The following is a 21,362-nucleotide window of genomic DNA, read 5'->3' on the forward strand; positions in this document are numbered from 1 at the left end:
ATATTCTCTGATTTCAGCATAACGTAACTTTAACGACCCTGAAGCTAGGTCTTACTTTTTAAAATTGTGTAATGAGTTTTTTCGTTATAAATAGATTGTACTAATATGTCAAGGCTAATAATTTTATCTGAACCACTTGGCACTGAAAAATGTAATCAATACTCGAGTGTTAGCTCCTTATTAATAGGAAATTACTAATAAATTACCTCTTTACGCCCATTTCACTAAACCGATTTTGATAAAAGGTATGATATTTTGAGTGAGGAAAGGACAATATGATACTTTTGTTTTCCGAAAAATTTACGGTTAATCTAGTTGTTGGCGACACGACAAACTCGGCGAGGCCGTGGTCGCCAGGTGGTAGAGCAGTGGACTGTATCTTGTGGGTGAAGGATGCCGGATGGAAGATTCCTGGAGAAATAGGTGCAGATTGAGGAGACGAGAAGGAAACACAGGAGGAAACTTGGTACTGCTTGGAGCGGAGTGTTGATGGAGCAGGGCTTTCGCATGCATCTGCTTGGCTTGTCGGATGTGAATGTGTATGCACCGAGAAAGTGCGTGTTTATATAGGAAATTTGTACCGTTAGAGCCCGTGGGGTTCTATCGGTTGTTGTCGAACGAATGCAATCCGTTTATTGAAATATAAAATTTTACACATAATATGACATCAAATGGGATTCTTATAAGCTAATACAACGGTAAACAAACATTCTAATAAGATAAATTAACAATAAAATGTGTAAATAAAACTATGTAAAAAAGAGACAGCAATACAATTGTATGAGACGTACTACAACTACGTAAGGAAGAGACAGCAATAACAATTGTATGAAACACACTAAGTTTCTGTGCGAAAGGGACAGCAATATTATAAAAATGAGACACACGATAATACATTTTCCAATAGGAATTACTAATATGAAATCTTAAATCTAAGTGTAAATAAAAGACGGGAATAAAACTAAGCTATGATTTACACTAGTATTATAATAATTAATATTTTTGTTCCTACGTGATAGGTATAAACTGTTATGATAAGTACTTATTAGTTCCTCGATTCGTTGGTAACGTAAATAATAATTTTAACTACACGTTGCTAAGTCCTTCGATTACGAAACATGACGAAACCGTTGCAACAGTTAATTCGTTTTAGATTGAGATGTTAACCACATGCCTAAAATGGTCATTACTGTACACGTCATCAGTACTTAGCCATGAGAGAACGGGTACTTAGTCGAATTGGATTCGATAATTTCGACAGTGAAGTAATTTCGGAAGCGAAGCTTCCTTCCCTAATACCTTAGTATTTTTCTAAATAATTTATATATTACTAGCTGTTGCCCGCGACTTCGTCCGCGTGGACTTCAGTTTATAGCGCGCGATGTCAACAAAATTGGTGTCAAAAGCTTTTATAAAAAAACCCTGGTACCCCTTAAATCAATACAGCTGTGCAGTGTGCACACAATAAGTATTTCATTTTTTTATATTAAACTTTATATTTTATGCCAAATTTTAAAGCTTATTTAGCCCTCCAATTACACAACTTTACCCATAAACTATTTATCATTGATAGATTTAAGGTTACGTCACTGCACAGATAAAGTACTGAGTTATTTAATACCGTAGAATAGATATAACAATCGAAAAAATCGAAACTTAAATGTAAGATGATACCACGTCTTATAGAAAGACTTTTGAGCAAGCGTCAGCGCGATGTAGAAGACGCACGGTGCCATCTATTATGAATTGTTGGAACTAACTTAATTTGAACAAATTTACGCATTTTCACCCCCTTACAACGCTTTTTTCCAGTAAAAAAGTAGCCTATGTCCTTTCTCAGGCTTTAGACTATCTGTATACAAAATTTCATTACAATCGGTTCGGAAGTTCAGACAGACAGACAGAGATACTTTCGCATTTATAATATTAGTATAGATTATGTGCACACTGCATAGCTGTTTTTGGGTATTTTGATTAATTAAGGGCCGCGCTACACCGGAATGGAGCTGCCATTCCGGTGTAGCGCGGCCCTAAGAGGGGTACCACTTACCAAAGTTTTAAAAAGTTTTTAAATTTGACACAAATTTTGTTGACACCGCGCGCTATAAACTAAAGTCCACGCAGACGATGTCGCGGGCAACAGCTAGTTATGAATAAAAACAATATTATATAGTAAAGTAGGTATGATTAGTTCTGTTACAATAATAAAGTAAAAATTAAAACGCCATCTGTTTTCATATATTAGAATTAAAATGTTGATTGCATTAATATATTTTCTGGATGGAATATAGGCCAACACGGTACACTCGAACTCCTTTATTTTAGAGCGCCTTCTGTTGTCAACTTGTCACATATATTAGAAATGCAGTAGGAGTTCTATAAGATAAGATAGATTGATTATTATTATACCAAGTGATTATATTATTAAACATAATATTCTAACGTATTAAAAACTATAAACAAAAACATACTAACTAATAAGTATGATTAGTTCTATGTTACAATAAAGTAAAAAATAAAACGCCATCTGTTGAATCGTATTAGAACTAAAATGTTCATTGCATCGATATATTTCTGGATTTTTTATAATATTATACATAAAATAAGTTTAAGATTTTTGAATTTTTATTTTAATACACATCCAAGACCCAGGAACATTGAAAACTTTTTGTTCCGCCTGCGGGACTCGAACCCAGGACCCCCGGGATGAGCGCTGGCCACGCGCAATGCGAATTCATTTTCATCGATATTTTCATGGAAATAAGATATTTTCCCACATCAAAATGTAGCCTATGTCCTTTCTCAGACTCTAGAATAACTGTATACAAAATTTCATTGCAATCGGTTCAGTAGTTTTGGCGTGAAAGCAAGACAGACAGACAGACAGACAGAGATACTTTCGCATTTATAATATTAGTATGGATAGAATGGATTAGAAATGCAGTAGGAGTTCTATAAGATAAGATAGATTGATTATTATTATACCAAGTGATTATATTATTAAACATAATATTCTAACGTATTAAAAACTATAAACAAAAACATACTAACTAATAAGTATGATTAATTCTATGTTACAATAAAGTAAAAAATAAAACGCCATCTGTTGAATCGTATTAGAACTAAAATTATATATTTTCCCACATCAAAATGTAGCCTATGTCCTTTCTCAGACTCTAGAATAACTGTATACAAAATTTCATTGCAATCGGTTCAGTAGTTTTGGCGTGAAAGCAAGACAGACAGACAGACAGACAGACAGACAGACAGAGATACTTTCGCATTTATAATATTAGTATGGATTATGAGGCAAACGAACAAACGGGTCACCTGATGGAAAGCAAATACTATTGCCCGTGGACAATCGCAACATCACAAGAGCGGTGCGTTGAAGGCGTTTTGAGGGAATACGGTCTCTTCCTAAAGGTTTGCAAGGTTGCAGGTATGGGCTTGCTTACATAAAAAGGTGTCCTTTTCTGTCAAAAGTTTTAACTAAACTATGCAATGCTATTCGACTGACTGCCACACTCGGAGACTAATATTTTGTTAATTAATTTTGTTATTATGTTTCGTTTAGTATAATTTTGTATCCAAAAAAGCAAATTGTATGTTTGTGCGTTACAGTGCCCAGATAAACTGATCCGGTTTATGGCGCACGATTTTATGTTGTAAAAAAAACTGTGTTTCTAATAATAAATAAATAATTTAAAAAAATATATGATTTTGACATAAGCCTCATGCATTATCTGTCAAACTCTTCACAAAATTGAAGTTTGATAATCATTAAAAGTCTCGTGAGTGCGGCAGTGGTGATGGACGATGGTTCAAACTCTCCTTCGTCAAGTTCTAAATTACTTACCAGTCAAAATTTTGATGTTTTTAATAACATTGGCCGAAGTTGCCAAAACTTTGGCTGAGGGTTTGGCCGGAGTTTCAACCGATGGTGGCCAAAGCCGGATGGCAATTGTCCATCATTCTAAAAGGGCCCAATTATTACTAGAAATTCGGTTCGACTGACGAGAATTGCGTCCCCGGCAGTGACAAATACAGCTGTTTATGTTCTACTTTCATATTTTGTTAACTATTATTGAACTGTCAGTTTTTTCCACAGTGAAAGTAAACCGTCTGTCGTCAGTTACCGTTCGCTTACGGTGCCGGTTGGCAGCAGGCGACATTCAGAAGCAACCGCAGACGACGTGTCGTCGCGACACTACTGGTTTGTATATTTCTATGAAAAACCCTCCGCAGCTAGCGACACTTTTCATATAAATACATAGAAACCAGTAGTGTCGCGACGACACGTCGTCTGCTGACTGCTGCCGCTTCATGTAGCTGGCTTCCAACTTGTACCTTTACGTTACTATAACCATGACAAACAATTTATCTGATACTAGATCACGCGGGAATCGTACAATTTTCCAGGATAAAAAGTATCCAATGTCCATTCCCAGGACTCAAAGTATCCCCATACCAAATTTGAGCAAAATCGGTTTGAGCAAAAAAAGCGTTTGGGCATAAAGTGGTGACAAACAGACTGACGCACTTTCGGATTTATTGGTATGGATGTGCAGGTAACCGTAAACCGAAAATGTAATTAAATCGGTTTTACATAGTTTTTTTGTTTATAAATTATTATGTAGCGACTAGCGAGGTTACCTGTTTAACTTTCATAATAATTATAACTTACAAATGTAGTAGGCCTATTAAGATTTAATCTTTTAATTCACATGGTATAATTTTGCAATACTTGTTTTTATAACTAACAATAAAGCCATAAAGCGTAGCTATTTTTAATGTATTTGTGCGCACGTGTTAAATTGCTAAATTATATTTACTTACATTTAGTTTTAGTGTGATTCATTTATTATTTTTAAAAATAAGTATATTTCACATTTGATTATTTAATCAGGTAAATCAATGAATTAGGTTTTAATTACTCTGTATCTAGTCTTTTATCTTTAGAGTAACGGCAGTACGTAGTCAAAACTCAAAATTACTGTCAAAGTATGGACTTCGCTTGCGGGATTTTTTCTAGTGTGACGATAATTATCATATTTTTCTGGGGGACAAACGTGAAACGAATGAACGGCCACCTGCCTGCCTAGCATACGCCAACGAGATATCTCACTCTACATGTTTTCTCGATGTTTTATGGTTTGTCTCTTCATCTCTATTCACCCTAGCATGACAAACATTTTTTCTCGCGTAGATCTATCATCGGAATAACACATTTTATAGAGTTTTGTCGAGATTTTGACATTATGAGACGAGTAGTTTTTAATTATCTCGAGAGTGTGATATCTCGTTGGCGTATGCTAGGCAGGCTGATAGAAAGCAAATACCACCACCCATTCACACTCGCAACATCAAAAGTGTTGCATGCTGCCATGCTGCCTGATGATTATTTTTCTGTTTGATAATATTTTTTTGTATGAAGTATTGTTTAACGGTACTCGTAAAGGGTATTAGGCATACTTATTTCAAAATTCAAACTTCAAAAATCAAATTTTTGAAATTATTTTGAAATATACCTAAAACTTAAGCTCTTTAATACAACATTCATTATACCTCTACAATAATAATTAACCAAGTAGTAGGTATGTTTATATTAAACATTTACAGTTAGTTAAGGTATACTGTTATTCAAAGTCAACAGTACATGTTGACTGTTACTGTCGTTTTGAGTTACGACGCTTTAATTTCTGGAAAATATTTGTTGTAAGTAAGTAAGTTTGTAGTATTTTCGACGGCAGCACTCACAGACGAATATAATATGTATTACTTACTTAACTTTATTAAATGAATATTTTAACATAAGCCCAGTACATTATGCCTGTCAAACTCTTTATTTTATTACAGTAGTAGCACAGTAGTTGGGTGAACATGACTAGTGATTGGACAGTACTAGTCATTGGACCATCATTGGACAGAGCACAAAAACAATTAATTAAGGTTGCTTTAAAACCCTGTTCTTTAAAATCAGGTGTTGTATCAGGCAGTTGTATGTTGTAACAGGTAGTTTTTAAGCAACCTTAATAAATATTGTGTTTTTGTGCTTTGTCCAATGAGTGGTACCACTAGTCGTTTTATCCCAGTTATTAATATTCGTCTGCGAATGCGACAGTTACAAGTAGAAATATTTACGCAGTGTCATGTGATATAGCTTAGAGGAGTCCACACCGCCCTTTTTTCCATACAAACGTTGTCCCCTGTTTCCTCCCTGGATGATGCTAGTAGAGTTATATTTTTTTTTCTGAATATCTACGGCCATTAATACAATGTCCTTATATTTTCTTTTTTTTTCATAATTTAATTATTAAATAAGATGTGAACGTTCAAAAACCCAAAAAAATGGCCAGATTTTCCGCTGTTTTCAAACATCCAGAAAACAGATTTGGCTAGATTATACAAAAAAAAAGCAAAACATAGGAACACAGCTCAAGCCTTTTTTTAATCTTTAATGAAAAAAGTACTTAAATCGGTTAAGTTTTGGAGAAGGAATCAGGGGACAACGAATCGTTGATTTTCTGCAGTTGTGTCTATCGCGTTCTGCGGTATAGGCTTGAGGTAAGGGAGACAGCTATACAGGGTGTAACAAAAATAAGTGATAATACTTTAGGGTGTGTACGTGTTCCTTGTAGAGAATTCACTGTGAAAGTAGCAGCGCTGAAAGACCAAAAATTTTTTTCACTTTTGTATGGGGAAACTTGTGACGCTCGGGCCCTTGCCCATACAAAAGTTAAAAAATTGTTTCGTCTTTCAGCGCTGCTACTTTCACAGTGAATTTTCTACAAATAACACGTACACACCCTAAAGTATTATCACTTATTTTTGTTACACACTGTAGATATTACACGTACTTTTTTCATTTCTCTAGCCCCTGGTGTATCCTCTTAATGACCTAAATGACCTCCTGACCTAATATAATAAATAATAATTATATTAAAATCGGTTTTGTTGCAATTTTGTATGTTTATTGCGTATCTGTGGATCGGGCAACATCAATTTTCATACTCGAAATAACGATACGAATCGTTTTATCAACGTTTTGTCTGAAAGTTTGAGGTTCCCAATGTTATCATTACAATGCAACGTTTGAAGAGTCTCTCCGTTCGGTCGGAAGATCTCTCTAGTCTCTCGGCTTTTGAGCATATTCCCACAGCATCAGCATTCGGCAAAACAACGTTGCCAAGTGTTACACTCTAAGGCCGGTATAAATAGTCAGTACTCAAGATGCATCTCGGTCTCAAGACGCGGTTCAGGCTCTGTGATTGGTTGGCTGTCAAAATTTGGACCAATCACAGAGCCGAACTGCGTCTTGAGACCGGGTCGCATCTTAAGTACTGACTTAAGATGCGACCCGGTCACCTATACTATACTAGCCTTAAACAGAGGTTCTCAAACTTTTCAAAGGGTCGCAGAACCCTTTGAACAGTGAAATTTCTGACGGAACCCTAAAATAAAAAAAAATCTTTCTCTTCCAAAATGAAAAGCCCCTACGGGAAGGCTTTGCGGAGCTCCAATAAGCGCACTTTGAATACGGCCGCTCTACATGCTAAAAGCTCCTTTGCTGTCAGGGAAATGCCGCCAGGGAACGGTATGCCTGACCCAAATACCAGGGTCGCAGTAATCACCAGGTGGTATCTGAAATGCACTTGTGGCGTAAAAGTGAAGGGCCCATAGTTTCAATAGACCGACAAGTCTAGACCGAAATTATAGTACTTATTCTAAATCTATATCCATACTAATATTATAAATGCGTAAGTCTGTTTGCTTCCTCTTCGCGCCCAAACCATTGAACCGATTTTCCTGAATTTCTGGATCGAGATACTTGAGAAAGGACATAGGATACTTTTTATCCCGGAAAAATGTACGATTCTCAATATACCATCTGGTATAAAATAGTTTAAAGACCCCTCGCCACGTTGGGTTGCGATGGATGACCATCATTGCGTCGATGTCACATAATAATCGACTTTCCATGTAATATCGTAAGGAGGTTGTACCTACACTAAAACAGTGATCCGCAAAATGTGTGCCGCGGCCGGCGGCACACTGGTGTATCGTGGTCATCAGTTGGAGTGCCTCAGAAAAGGTCATCGTACTTAGTTCTAGTGATGAGTGCCAAAAAAGGGATATCTCAGGACGATCGACGAAGGGGTTTGGAGGATTTTTGTGCAATTAGTGGTGTATAATTCCTCCAAATATTTTTATTTTTCTAGATGTACCTTGAACACAAAAAGTTTGTGAAACACTGCACTAAAAGATTTAGCCCGGCCGCACATTGTCCGAATTCTGATCAGAAACATTTGAATTCCGCCGGATCGCCACCCCGCACACTATCCGAAATATCCTTCCGGCGAGTTCGAGCTCACTCGGCTCAGTACAAAATGTAAGAGACAGCGCGGACGTTCAACTGTTTCTGATCAGAAATTCGGACAATGTGCGGCCGGGCTTAAACTCAGGACATATTTTATATTGATTATAAGATATCGTGGCTATTTCACAAACAATCTACAAATCTTCTACCTACTCTACATAGTCTACTCCTACGCTTACTCTCTTCTAGCTTTGAAATAATTTGGACTTTTATAATGGCATTTTGTTATAAATCATTTTAATACTATATTTTAAAGGCCAGGTTTAAAATTACCATGTTATAATGCCTAGCTTTTTAAAGAAAACACTTATAAGGTAGACGGAACTATGTTTTCGTTGCCTTCATACATAAATATAGTTTTTAGAGGCCTCGTACTTAAAACCGACAGGTTATTACAACATATGAATAAGTTATAACAAAAACTCACATCTTCTAAGGCGACTCACATTTAAATTTATTACACACGTTTTATTGGAGGTTCTATGATTAATTTCGTAATATACAGTAGCGTACAAAATAATGTGCTTTTATGTGTGAAAATTGTACAGACTATGAGATGAAACTTACACCGTTTTCGGTGACGGTGACCGGTTTCAATGAATAGCCTGTTAAGCAGGAGAGACTTTATAGTGCCAAGTGTGTGCGCAGTACACTCTTTCTCTCTCCTCTCAAAACCCATTGGAATGGACGACCGTCCATCCGATCTATGGATCAACAGTTGATAAGATTGCTCTAAACTTGGAAACAACAGGAAAGATCTAAACACACACCCATTCTACGAAATAAGTTTTAAAAAATTAAACTTTACTAAAGAGAAACGAATATAATATTAAATTGTAAATACTTTCGAGAAAGTAATACCTAATGTTAAGGAAATGTATGTTAACAAAATTTTAATACGTAATTATTTGAACAAGTGTATCGCAATTTCGCAAATTGTTAACTTTTTATGTTGCATTGTGTTGTAAGTTCTACTTACTACGGTAGAGCCTAGAGGCATATTATAGTAATAACGGGACTATAGTCTCTTCTACAACGTATAATAGTTGGCCACTAGTGTTCGCACTAGTGTTCGAAAGTATGTGAGTTTGTGAGTTTGTGCGTTTGTGAGTTTGTGAGTTTGTGAGTTTGTATGTTTGTTACTTCTTCACGCTTAAACGGCTGGACCAATTTCAACAAAATTTTACAAGGAGGTAGCTGACATCCTGGATTAACACATAGGCTACATTTTTAACCGACTTTCAAAATGGAGGAGATGTTATGATCGTATTCATTTGATTTTTTTTGTTCAACGACTACTCTGCTGTTTTTGAGCCGATTTCGACAAAAATTTACAAGTCGCTAGCTGATATTCTGGATTAACACAATCATGGTCTACATTTTTAACCGACTTCCGGAACGGAGGAGGTGTTATGTTCATTTTGATTAATAGGTTTTCGCCCTGTCGCCTGCTTGGGGGGCCTGCCCCCCCCCCAAACCCCCCCCCCCCCCCTCCTGGAACTGTTGCTTTTAACGAAATGGTATCGCTTCGTTAGTGCTGAGTTTTAATTATCCTTTTTAGAAACAAACTGAGTAATTGATTATAAAAGTGAATTTATTCTAACCTAATCTCTACATACGGATTTCGAGTGTCATTTGAATAATAGGCTTTCGTCCTGTCTCCTACGTGTAACTGCGCTGCACCCTCAGAAAGATTGGAAACTCCTGATACACTCTAATATAGCTTTCCTGGGTAAATGGGTTAAGTTTTTTTTTATTGGATCAGTAGTTAATGAGATTAGCGCGTTCAAACTGACAAACTCTTTAGGTTTATAATAGTAGTATAGAGTTTTAAATTATAATACACAAATGCTTAATAGCGACCAATTACTATACGTCCTTTTTCGTGATTCTTTGCCAAATGTCAGTAAACAGTTTAAGCTTGAAAAGGTATAGAAAAATCGGCAAAATGCGAGTCAGACTCACGCACGAAGGGTTCCGTACCGTTATAGAGCATTTTGTATGGGAGCCCCCCTTCAATTGTTTATTTTAATATTATAATTGAATATTAGCACACATATAATAAAGGACTCTGTGAAAAATTCAAGTGCCTACCTGTTTTCATTATTGATATAGAGCAAAAAGGGTCGAAAAATTCACGTTTGTTGTACGGGAGCCGCCCTTAAATATTTATTTTATTTCTTTTTTAGTATTTGTTGTTACAGCGGCAACAAAAGTACATAATCTGAAAATTTCAGAAGTCTAGCTAAAGCGGTTCTTGAGATACAGCCTAGAGACAGACAGACGGACAAATGGACAGACGGACAGACATCGAAGTCTCAGTAATAGGGACCCGTTTTTACCCTTTGGGTACCGAACCCTAAAATAATAATAATAATCTTTATTGATGATAACAATATTATAGGTACATTGTTTACATTGTTGACAGTAATTATTATTGTTAACTTAACTTTAATATTTAAAACAATTTTATGGTACTAAGTACCTAAACTAGGTCACATGACCTGTTCTTATAGGTACTTAAAAATATATTATATACATTCACTTGAGCATTTATATAATAATAGTGATTTAATGTTGCATTGTGTTGTAGAGGCATACAGTAACGGGACTCTAGTCTCTACCATAATATATAAAAGAGATGACAGACGAAAATATGTATAACCTCCTTCTTTTTTAAAGTCGGTTAATAAACAATACAGCTGCGAGTTGCAACCTTATTTGGGGGAAAAGTGAATCGATAAAACATTATTTATTTACAAATGTTATGATTTACGTAATTCAGTACTTAGTTTATTGTTTTTAGAATACTAAATTATTGTAACTTAACTATTTTAGACTAAATTAGATGGTAGTTTTAATATTTAAATCTGGCCACACTGACAACGTGCAATCCCAAGGCTACGTTCGCTTCACTTGGAGTGGGGGTTGACGGGTAAAAATTGTGTATAAATACCCCAAGAGCGCAGTATGATGCGAATTTTGACGGAAGAACAATTGTAAGAGGAATCTCTGCCCGAAAGTGTACCACTGTATAATATTGTAGAATAAATGTATTTGAAAGTCATCATGCAGTTTTTTATCATCTCAGAAGAGGGAGAAAAATCCAGGTACGCTCACTTTATATTCACTTATTATTAAATTTCTTAACTGGGATTAAATATCTTTATTTCTCATAAGTGTAACGATGCTCCCAGATAAGAAATCTGAAAAGTAATAGTAGTAAAAGAGTTATCTAATGATAGCATACAATGATTTGAAATATTCACATACAATTAATATGAAAAGAATGTAGGGTACTTTTAAAATATTTTTCAAAAGTATGTTAACAGCTGAAAGTATCATGAAGGTGCAATCGCCATACAAATATATATTATTAGCTGTGTTCTGAAAGTCGATGTAGATGTTGCGTACATTGAGGTAAATCGTTTTAAAGTGCAGCATCTTCGTATAACAAACGTAAAACAATAGTAATTAGTACGCGGTGAGTATAATTGGTATGTCCTATCTATTTTTCTTTTGTGTAGTTGATGTTTCTTTGTAAAGTGTGTTTATTTAAATTGAGCCGACAGTTATTATGAAATGATTTTTACTGTAATGAAATAATTTTGTTTTCGATAATTTTAGATTATCAAATGTGAAATTTTTATATGAAAAATTTGTGCATTCGAGAGTTATATCTTATAATGAAGATGATGTTTTAATTTACTTGAGTATTAGAGTATCTGAGATTTTTACAAGCAATATAAAATTATTTAATTCAGTCATTATTACTTTGCAACAAAGAGGTATTTGAAAAATACGTTGCGGAGTAGAAAGAACTCGATACACGTAACAATCACGCACCACACACATAATACCTTCCACTTGGTCGAGGCTACTCTTCGACAGTGAATTTAACATTACACATTTCACTTGGTCGAGGCAACTCTGCGACAGTGAATTTAACATAACATTTTGACATCATTACACATTTCACTTGGTCGAGGCAACTCTTCGACAGTGAGTTAAGATTACATTTTAACATGCATCATTACACATTTCACTTGGTCGAGGCAACTCTTCGACAGTGAATTTAACATTACATTTTAACATCACTATAAATTTCACTTGGTCGAGGCAACTCTTCGACAGTGAGTTAAGATTACATTTTAACATGCATCATTACACATTTCACTTGGTCGAGGCAACTCTTCGACAGTGAATTTAACATTACATTTTAACATCACTATAAATTTCACTTGGTCGAGGCAACTCTTCGACAGTGAGTTAAGATTACATTTTAACATGCATCATTCATTATACATGTCACTTGGTCGAGGCTACTCTTCGACAGTGCACACCACATGTAGTTCACATTTGGACTGCTTATAGCTGCAATTATACACAATTCGCATTACACTACTCCAATATAACTTTTATTTTTATGAATAGCAAAGAGCCTACATAATATGGAAGTTGATAAAATAATCCTTTTTATTACAAGATTTCAAAACGCCAAAAAGAATATTCATAACTAAGTATTTTTTTTAGTGATGTGCAAGATTTTAGCTAATATATATTATCTATGATGTATTATGTAAATGTTTGGTATAGAATTACTTAACTAATTGTTTGTTCAATAAAAGAAATGAAATAATTAATAATGACCTGAATGGTTGGACATGATCAAGTATTTTGCTTGGAAAGATAACCAAACAAGTAATATAGATAAATCGAACAACGATATCAAAATACTAATGCGTCCTAAGGCACACTGCTCTCAGATGAGTGAGCTCACTCTTTTCGAGAGTGATACATTTTCGCGCTAACGATTGTATGGAATGCCTTTTCTAACATTCTAATTCTATGAAATCGAAATGGTTTATGCTAATATGATAGTATGAGATCTGTTTATTGCAGTTTATCCTTTTTATTGTCAATTTCAAGGGGTCGAATCAATAACTAGATCATTTTTGTTTTCATGAATGCTGTGGAGTGAACCATTGATTAAAGTTGCTATGGAGTGCAATATTGATTAAAGTTGCTATGGAGTGGACCACTGATCAAAGTTGCTGTGGAGTGAACCACTGATCAAAGTTGCTATGGAGTGAACCACTGATCAAAGTCGCTGTGGAGTGAACCACTGATCAAAGTCGCTGTGGAGTGAACCACTGATCAAAGTCGCTGTGGAGTGAACCACTGATCAAAGTTAATAGAATGAACGATTCAGAAAACCCAAAGGTATGTGCACTGAAAATTTTAAACCCAATTTCAACAGTATCATTTTCTTATTAAGAACTGTGGAGTGAACCACTGATTAAAGTAATAAAGTTTCTATTAAAAGTTTTGAATTAAATGAAATTTGGAATAAATGAAATTTGGATGAAATTAAATTTGAATTAAATTAAATTTGAATTAAATGAAATTTGAATTAAATGAAATTTGAATTAAATGAAATTTGAATTAAATGAAATTTGAATTAAATGAAATTTGAATTAAATGAAATTTGAATTAAATGAAATTTGAATTAAATGAAATTTGAATTAAATGAAATTTGAATTAAATGAAATTTGAATTAAATGAAATTTGAATTAAATGAAATTTGAATTAAATGAAATTTGAATTAAATGAAATTTGAATTAAATGAAATTTGAATTAAATGAAATTTGAATAAAATGAAATTTGAATAAAATGAAATTTGAATAAAATGAAATTTGAATTAAATGAAATTTGAATTAAATGAAATTTGAATTAAATGAAATTTGAATTAAATGAAATTTGAATTAAATGAAATTTGAATTAAATGAAATTTGAATTAAATGAAATTTGAATTAAATGAAATTTGAATAAAATGAAATTTGAATAAAATGAAATTTGAATAAAATGAAATTTGAATTAAAATAATATAAATTTGGAATGAATGAAATTTGGATTTAGATGGGTTAAACAAAATTTAGTGAATTAGATTAAATGAAATTTATTGAATTATTAATGAAATTTATTGAATTCATGAAATTTATTGAATTAATGAAATTTATTGAATTAATGAAATTTATTGAATTAATGAAATTTATTGAATTAATGAAATTTATTGAATTATTAAATGAAATTTATTGAATTATTAATGAAATTTATTGAATTCATGAAATTTATTGAATTAATGAAATTTATTGAATTAATGAAATTTATTGAATTAATGAAATTTATTGAATTAATGAAATTTATTGAATTATTAAATGAAATTTATTGAATTATTAAATGAAATTTATTGAATTCATGAAATTTATTGAATTCATGAAATTTATTGAATTAATGAAATTTATTGAATTAATGAAATTTATTGAATTAATGAAATTTATTGAATTAATGAAATTTATTGAATTATTAAATGAAATTTATTGAATTATTAAATGAAATTTATTGAATTATTAAATGAAATTTATTGAATTGTTAAATGAAATTTTTGAATTAATAAATGAAATTTTTGAATTGTTAAATGAAATTTATTGAATTGTTAAATGAAATTTATTGAATTGTTAAATGAAATTTATTGAATTGTTAAATGAAATTTATTGAATTGTTAAATGAAATTTATTGAATTGTTAAATGAAATTTATTGAATTGTTAAATGAAATTTATTGAATTGTTAAATGAAATTTATTGAATTGTTAAATGAAATTTATTGAATTGTTAAATGAAATTTATTGAATTGTTAAATGAAATTTATTGAATTGTTAGAAATTTATTGAATTGCTAAATGGAATTTATTGAATTGTTAAATGAAATTTATTGAATTGTTAAGTGAAATTTATTGAATTTGATTAAGTGAAATTTATTGAATTTGATTAAGTGAAATTGAGTGAAATGGATTGAATTGACATTTTAGACTGGAGTTGACTGAAGTGGAAAAAAGTGTCTATACATTCTGCCTTTCTAGAGGCGTACAAAACTTTCGAAGCGGTGATAGTTTTTGAAATTCGACACGTGTTTCTTAACATTCTTGGCTACTGGACCATGTTAAGGTTCTTAAATTCGTTTTAAATAGATGTCAAGTCTTTACTGGGGCTTAAATAATTTGAATTTATTTCCTGAAAGAATGGTTCGTGCATTTGCTCCTACTAAAAATTAGTATTCAGAATGTTTTTGTTAGAAATTAAGAAACGCTGCAGTGAATATCCAATATTATTAATCCTGAAAGTTCAACATTCACCATGTCAATATTCGTGTCGCATCGTCACTCCTTGACTAGACTAGATAATAATGCATCTAGGTACATAGGTATAAATAAAAATTACTATGTTAAAGCACTTACTATGTTAAACATACAAAGCAATGGGCGTGACAGTTTTTCCATGTATCACAAAATGTAAAGATTGTAGAATATAGGTGTTAGGTACTATTATAGGGCTCGCTTCGCTCGCCCCGATTATAATTGCCAAAGTTATGTCAACTGCAAATAACACTGCTTTGTGATTGATAGCGTTAGGAGTGAGTGAATCTAATATATTATTATTAATTATTATGTGAAACTTTCTCGTGTCGGTGTTTGCTCGCAAGCTCCTCCAGAGCGCCTCAACCGATTTTAATGAAATTTTGTATGTACATTCGTTGGACCTGAGAATAGGTTTTTATCTGCTTTTTAAATATTGATACTAGAAATAATTTATACGGCAAAACGTTCGCCGGGTCAGCTAGTAGTTATATAAAGTAAAAGCTGAAAGAGACTAAGAAACTTCTTTGAGGTAAGCTAAACTTATTAAGCTATAACGATTAAGAATTATAATGTAACCCTACTGGAACATTTTTGTGTTTTAGATATTTATTATTTTTACATAATATTGTAATTTGTAGACAATTGGATGAACAATTTTAAGCGAACTTTTTGCTTTACCTCGTAAACGGTAGTGTCATTGAAAGCAATCAGTTTTGCGATCTACAAAATCAAACGTTTTTTTGTCATATCCAGAAAAATGGCTACCACAAGATTCCTATCATCGATAGATCAAAGCACTGTAATGTAGTATTTCTGTTCTTATAAAACAAACTGTTCGCTTCTATTCGGTGGTATATAAAAATCGTATACCTAGTCAATAATTTTAAGATACCTATTTAAAAAAAAAAAAAAAAAAACTTCAAATTGTTACGATTACGAATAATACGGTAACAAAGAGATGAGACAATTCTACTGTTACTGATGTAAACAATTACTAAGTGAAGATTCGATCCGTTTAATTATATTTCCTTAAATCTACTTCGGACTATAAGTACATATTGAGAAGTTTAAAGGGGTTGGCTTATATTTCTGGTCCACACTTTTAGTATTTTACTTTTAAAATTGTCAAATTCTACTGCATTAGTATTTTACTTTTAAAATTGTCAAATTCTACTGCATTTATCTTTGATTAAATATAGATTTTTTATAACAGTCTGTCTTATAGTATTTTGGTTATTATTCGTTGAAATAGAATTAGCAAAGCTGCTATCGAAGTTGAATTTAATATGATTTGTCAATGGGATGTTTTTCTTTTAATTCGTCAAGTTAAAGTTCCACGTGGTCGCTAGATTGAGTATTTGGTAGACAACAATCGATGATCCCAAATGTAAAACTAGACGCATTTATATTTTAAATTTTTAATGAATATGTAGAAAATAGTTAAGGTCAACTTGGGGAAGACCGGCAATCAGCATACTTTATTTGAATTGTATTAAACGTTCATTCGACACTCGGACGCTTTTCAAAATTTGGTTATGGCAAAATTTTGCCTACACATCAGGACGATATCTATTTTTAACCGACTTCCTTCATGTTAAATGGTTAATATTCTACTAATGTTACAAAATAAAAACGATAGCGATAGGTATCACAATTCTAAAAGTAAAAAATACTTTTAAGTTTAAGGTCAAAACTCCTTTACTTTTATTATTATTATTGTTGATATTGTAGTTTTCTATTCTCCTTTGTAAGAGTTTGTTCCAAAGTTGCGGGCTTGTGGCCAAACAACTATTATTATTATTTCTGACAAGACACTTATTTAAACTACTTAGTATTACTAAACTGGCCTAAAGTATTTAAGGGTCATGTGAGATTTAGATTAAAGACGAAGCAAAAACATAGAAATGACTCAACATTATAGTTTTATGCCTGATCTGGAGCTCGTGGAATCTAGATTTAAAACTATATGTTTAGAAATATAACCAAGTTAGTCCCGAATTATTCGAGAACCGATAGAAAATCAGGCATGTACACACTATCTCTGGTTTAGATGATTAGAAGAAAGTCATTTAAAATGATAATTAAATTACTCATTAATAATTCCGGTAATTTCTTGGTATTAATAGTTTATAAAATGCTGTACTATAACAATTGTTTCGAAAAATGTGATAAAGGCATTACATAAATAAGTATGCTCTTTACTGCAGAAAAGCTTAACATGAAGATGTCATGGTTTAAACAAATTTGTTAATTTTGGGTAGTCTTGTAAGTTAATAAAGTGTATAAAATATATTCCCATATCCACATAAAATAAATTTTAAATTACTTGATATTTAAAAATGTAATTCAGTATATACTTTCCTGGGAATATGATGATTAGGTACTATTTGAAGTTCTATATAGATAATTTATTATACAGTTAGTTTTTTTCTGGGAATATCAGATGATCACAGATCTATACAGATGCAAATGATAAATAAAATTAGAATCGGCTGAAGTGAAGTTCCATACTAGTAGCTTTAAAAGTAAAATTGGAAGACCAATAATTGTTAAAACTTCCAGAGGTTTATATCACCAGCGATATTTGATAAAGTACCTAAGATAGGTAATTTTATTTTGTTTTGTTTCTTGTGTGAGATGTTATTAGGTATTTAAGCTTATTTTTAATATTGCCGTTTGTTTCTATTAAGTTTTTTGTGATATATAATTTTATTTTCTTGACACTCGAGTTATGTAATTTCTATTACTTAAATGAATCGCAAAGATAATTATTCTAATGCACTTTTGTGTAGTTCACAAATTCAGCATAAGTAACTAAAATTCTAGATAGTTGTACTTCTATAATACTGTAATTACCACATTTGTGTTTTTATTGTTTCAACAATGTTGGTTGATATAATTGCAAAGCAATTATTGTACAAGAATCTTATAAGTTATATTAGTTTTATTAATGTTTGTATATTGTAATATTAATTATTATATTATATTTTATCATTCTACACGGTTTGTAACAAAACAACAAATGAATTGTTTTTCTAAATGTAAAATTTAATTTGATATAAATAACAATAGGTTAGTTTATAGTGAAAATGTATAGATAACTAAAAATATGTTATATGTATTGCACCATTGATGATTGTTTTAAGAGTGCATCGGGACGCTGCACGTTGTCGGATGGCCGAATGTTATGATTTACGTAATTCAGTACTTAGTTTATTGTTTTTAGAATACTAAATTATTGTAACTTAACTATTTTAGACTAAATTAGATGGTAGTTTTAATATTTAAATCTGGCCACACTGACAACGTGCAATCCCAAGGCTACGTTCGCTTCACTTGGAGTGGGGGTTGACGGGTAAAAATTGTGTATAAATACCCCAAGAGCGCAGTATGATGCGAATTTTGACGGAAGAACAATTGTAAGAGGAATCTCTGCCCGAAAGTGTACCACTGTATAATATTGTAGAATAAATGTATTTGAAAGTCATCATGCAGTTTTTTATCACAAACAACATGGCCTACTCGACCCTTTACTATTTATATCGCTCGTTAGAAACCTAAGTGCAGTAGGAACACTTTTTATACTACAGATTTTTAGTAACAATAAATAGTTTTTGATACATTTGGAAGTACCTGGATGTTAGATTCAAGAGACTATTAATCACAATTATCTTATTAATCTATTGTTATAATATTTAAAACACATACTTTTAAATATTACAACAATACTTTTAAATTTAATAGTAGGTTTTATTGCGAGTAAAATATAGTGAAAATAACTTTTTTACCTAAAATAACTTAGTTGTTGTTAAAGTGTATTTATATCTATCTCGTTTGACAACTTTTAAATGGAATGTAATTACTAATTAGTTATTACGACAAAATAATTAGTAACTCCTGATAGCACGTACCTTAATCTAGAAGTTCCAGGTGTTTAAGAAATCCATAAAACTTCAATCCAGTTTTCAAAAATCCAAAAAGATGCAAAAATCACATCACTTATCATAGTTTTTAAATTTTTTAACTTCCATTAATTACTATGATTACTCACAAAACATTAGTACCTAGTCATTTTATGTTTAAATATTTTTTATATGTATGATAAATGTTCGAGCAAATATCTAATAAGAAAGTCGGCGCGTCTGTCCGGCGGTACACTCGATAAAGGTTTAAATTAAAAATGCGTAAAGTTGAACGGCACAGAGTACGCCGACACAGATACCATATCACTCGCTAGTCGCTACTTGTGCACTTTATTATTAAATAACCGCGTTAAAATGTCGTAATATTCGACGTTTAAATTGATGAAAAGACGCAGAAAATGGGGATGAAACGAAATTTTTAACTGTCTTTTAGGTACACATATATTTTTAACTGTTTTTAGATACATTAGCTATAAGACTTTATTTCTCACAAAATAAATTGGTACTGATACAAATTATTTATTACTATACAAGGCGAGAAACATGTACACTATATTCTTGATTGGTTTGATATTTGTAAAAACCGTTTTAGATAATCTATTGTTTCAAAAAAGTGTTAGATATTGAACATCATTTATTAAAGGCATCTTCTCTTATAGTTAATGCTTTCCATCTCAGCTTTTGGCCAATTTTACCCTCTGGTATACCCTCAAAACCTCCAGGAAGCGGTAAATATTAAAATATGCTTATCAATTTTGAGTTTCTTCATGTACCAATGAAAATAAAATTTATAAACCTCTTTCAAATCCGGAAATTTCTTAAATATTGTACTTATATTGACGTTAATATCTATTGACTATTTTTTAAATAAAAGTAGGTAATTTAAAATACCTACTTTAGCCTCTGTCAGCAGTTGATCTATGTTACCGAAACACGTTTTGCCTTGATCTTAAGATAGATAAGCTGTTAATATTTTTCCTATTAGAAGGTCTACTCGCTAACAGCTAAGTGAAAGTACAGAGAGAAAATTAATAAAATATGTGTATCATAAAAATTACAAGAAACCCCGGGATTTCAAGCTTTAAGTGAGTTGATGAATTAATTAAGGATGTGTGGTGAAAAACCAGACAGTAAAAAAGAAAAAAAATGGAAAATATGCGCACTAGATACATACTTAATATTATAGTACGCATACCGATTACGTACCTACGCATACGCATTGCTTAGTATTATTGTTGTTATATTTTCCAATTTTTGAAATTGTTATAATATTACTAGCTGTCCCGGCAAATGTTTCTTTGCCATAATATAAAGTACTAGATGACGCCCGCAACTCCGTTGTGCCAAAACTCGTTTATCGCGCGGGAACCGTACATTTTTCCGGGATGAAAAGTATCCTATGTCCTTTCCCGGGACTCAAAGTATCTCCATGCCAAATTTCAGCAAAATCGGTTTAGCGGTTTGAGCGTGAAGAGGTAACAGACAGACAGACAGACAGACGGACAGACAGACAGACACACTTTCGCATTTATAATATTAGTATGGAAGTATGGATTTCGCCCGAATTATTTTATTGAAGTGACTAAATAAGTATGTCACCATGGCAACGTCCATCGCTATCCCGTCGCACAAACAATGGTCACCGTCAGTCTCGAGTTGTAATAATTTACTGTTATTTATTCAACAAATGCACTTATCAATATAAAAAGTAGCCAGTAGCCGATTCTCAGACCCACTGAATAATATGCATATAAAATTTGGTTAACATCAGTAAAGCCGTTTCGGAGGAGTACGCGGCTTAACATTGTGACACGAGAATTTTATATATAAGATTATAGTTTGGTTATACACAGATAGACTTTAA

General features: G+C 32.3%; 1 protein-coding gene across 1 annotated transcript in view; it reads right to left on the reverse strand.

The window, feature by feature from the left end:
• The window catches only part of LOC121734271 (clavesin-1-like), a 45,072-nt gene extending 25,538 nt beyond the window's left edge, over nt 1-19,534 (reverse strand). The window contains exon 1 of the mRNA XM_042124764.1: nt 19,487-19,534. The gene's annotated coding sequence lies outside the window, so the exon portion shown is untranslated. The remainder of the gene's footprint in view (nt 1-19,486) is intronic.
• Nucleotides 19,535-21,362: the final 1,828 nt, after the last annotated feature.

Source organism: Aricia agestis, chromosome 15, assembly GCF_905147365.1.
Source record: "Aricia agestis chromosome 15, ilAriAges1.1, whole genome shotgun sequence".
Lineage (NCBI taxonomy): Eukaryota > Metazoa > Arthropoda > Insecta > Lepidoptera > Lycaenidae > Aricia > Aricia agestis.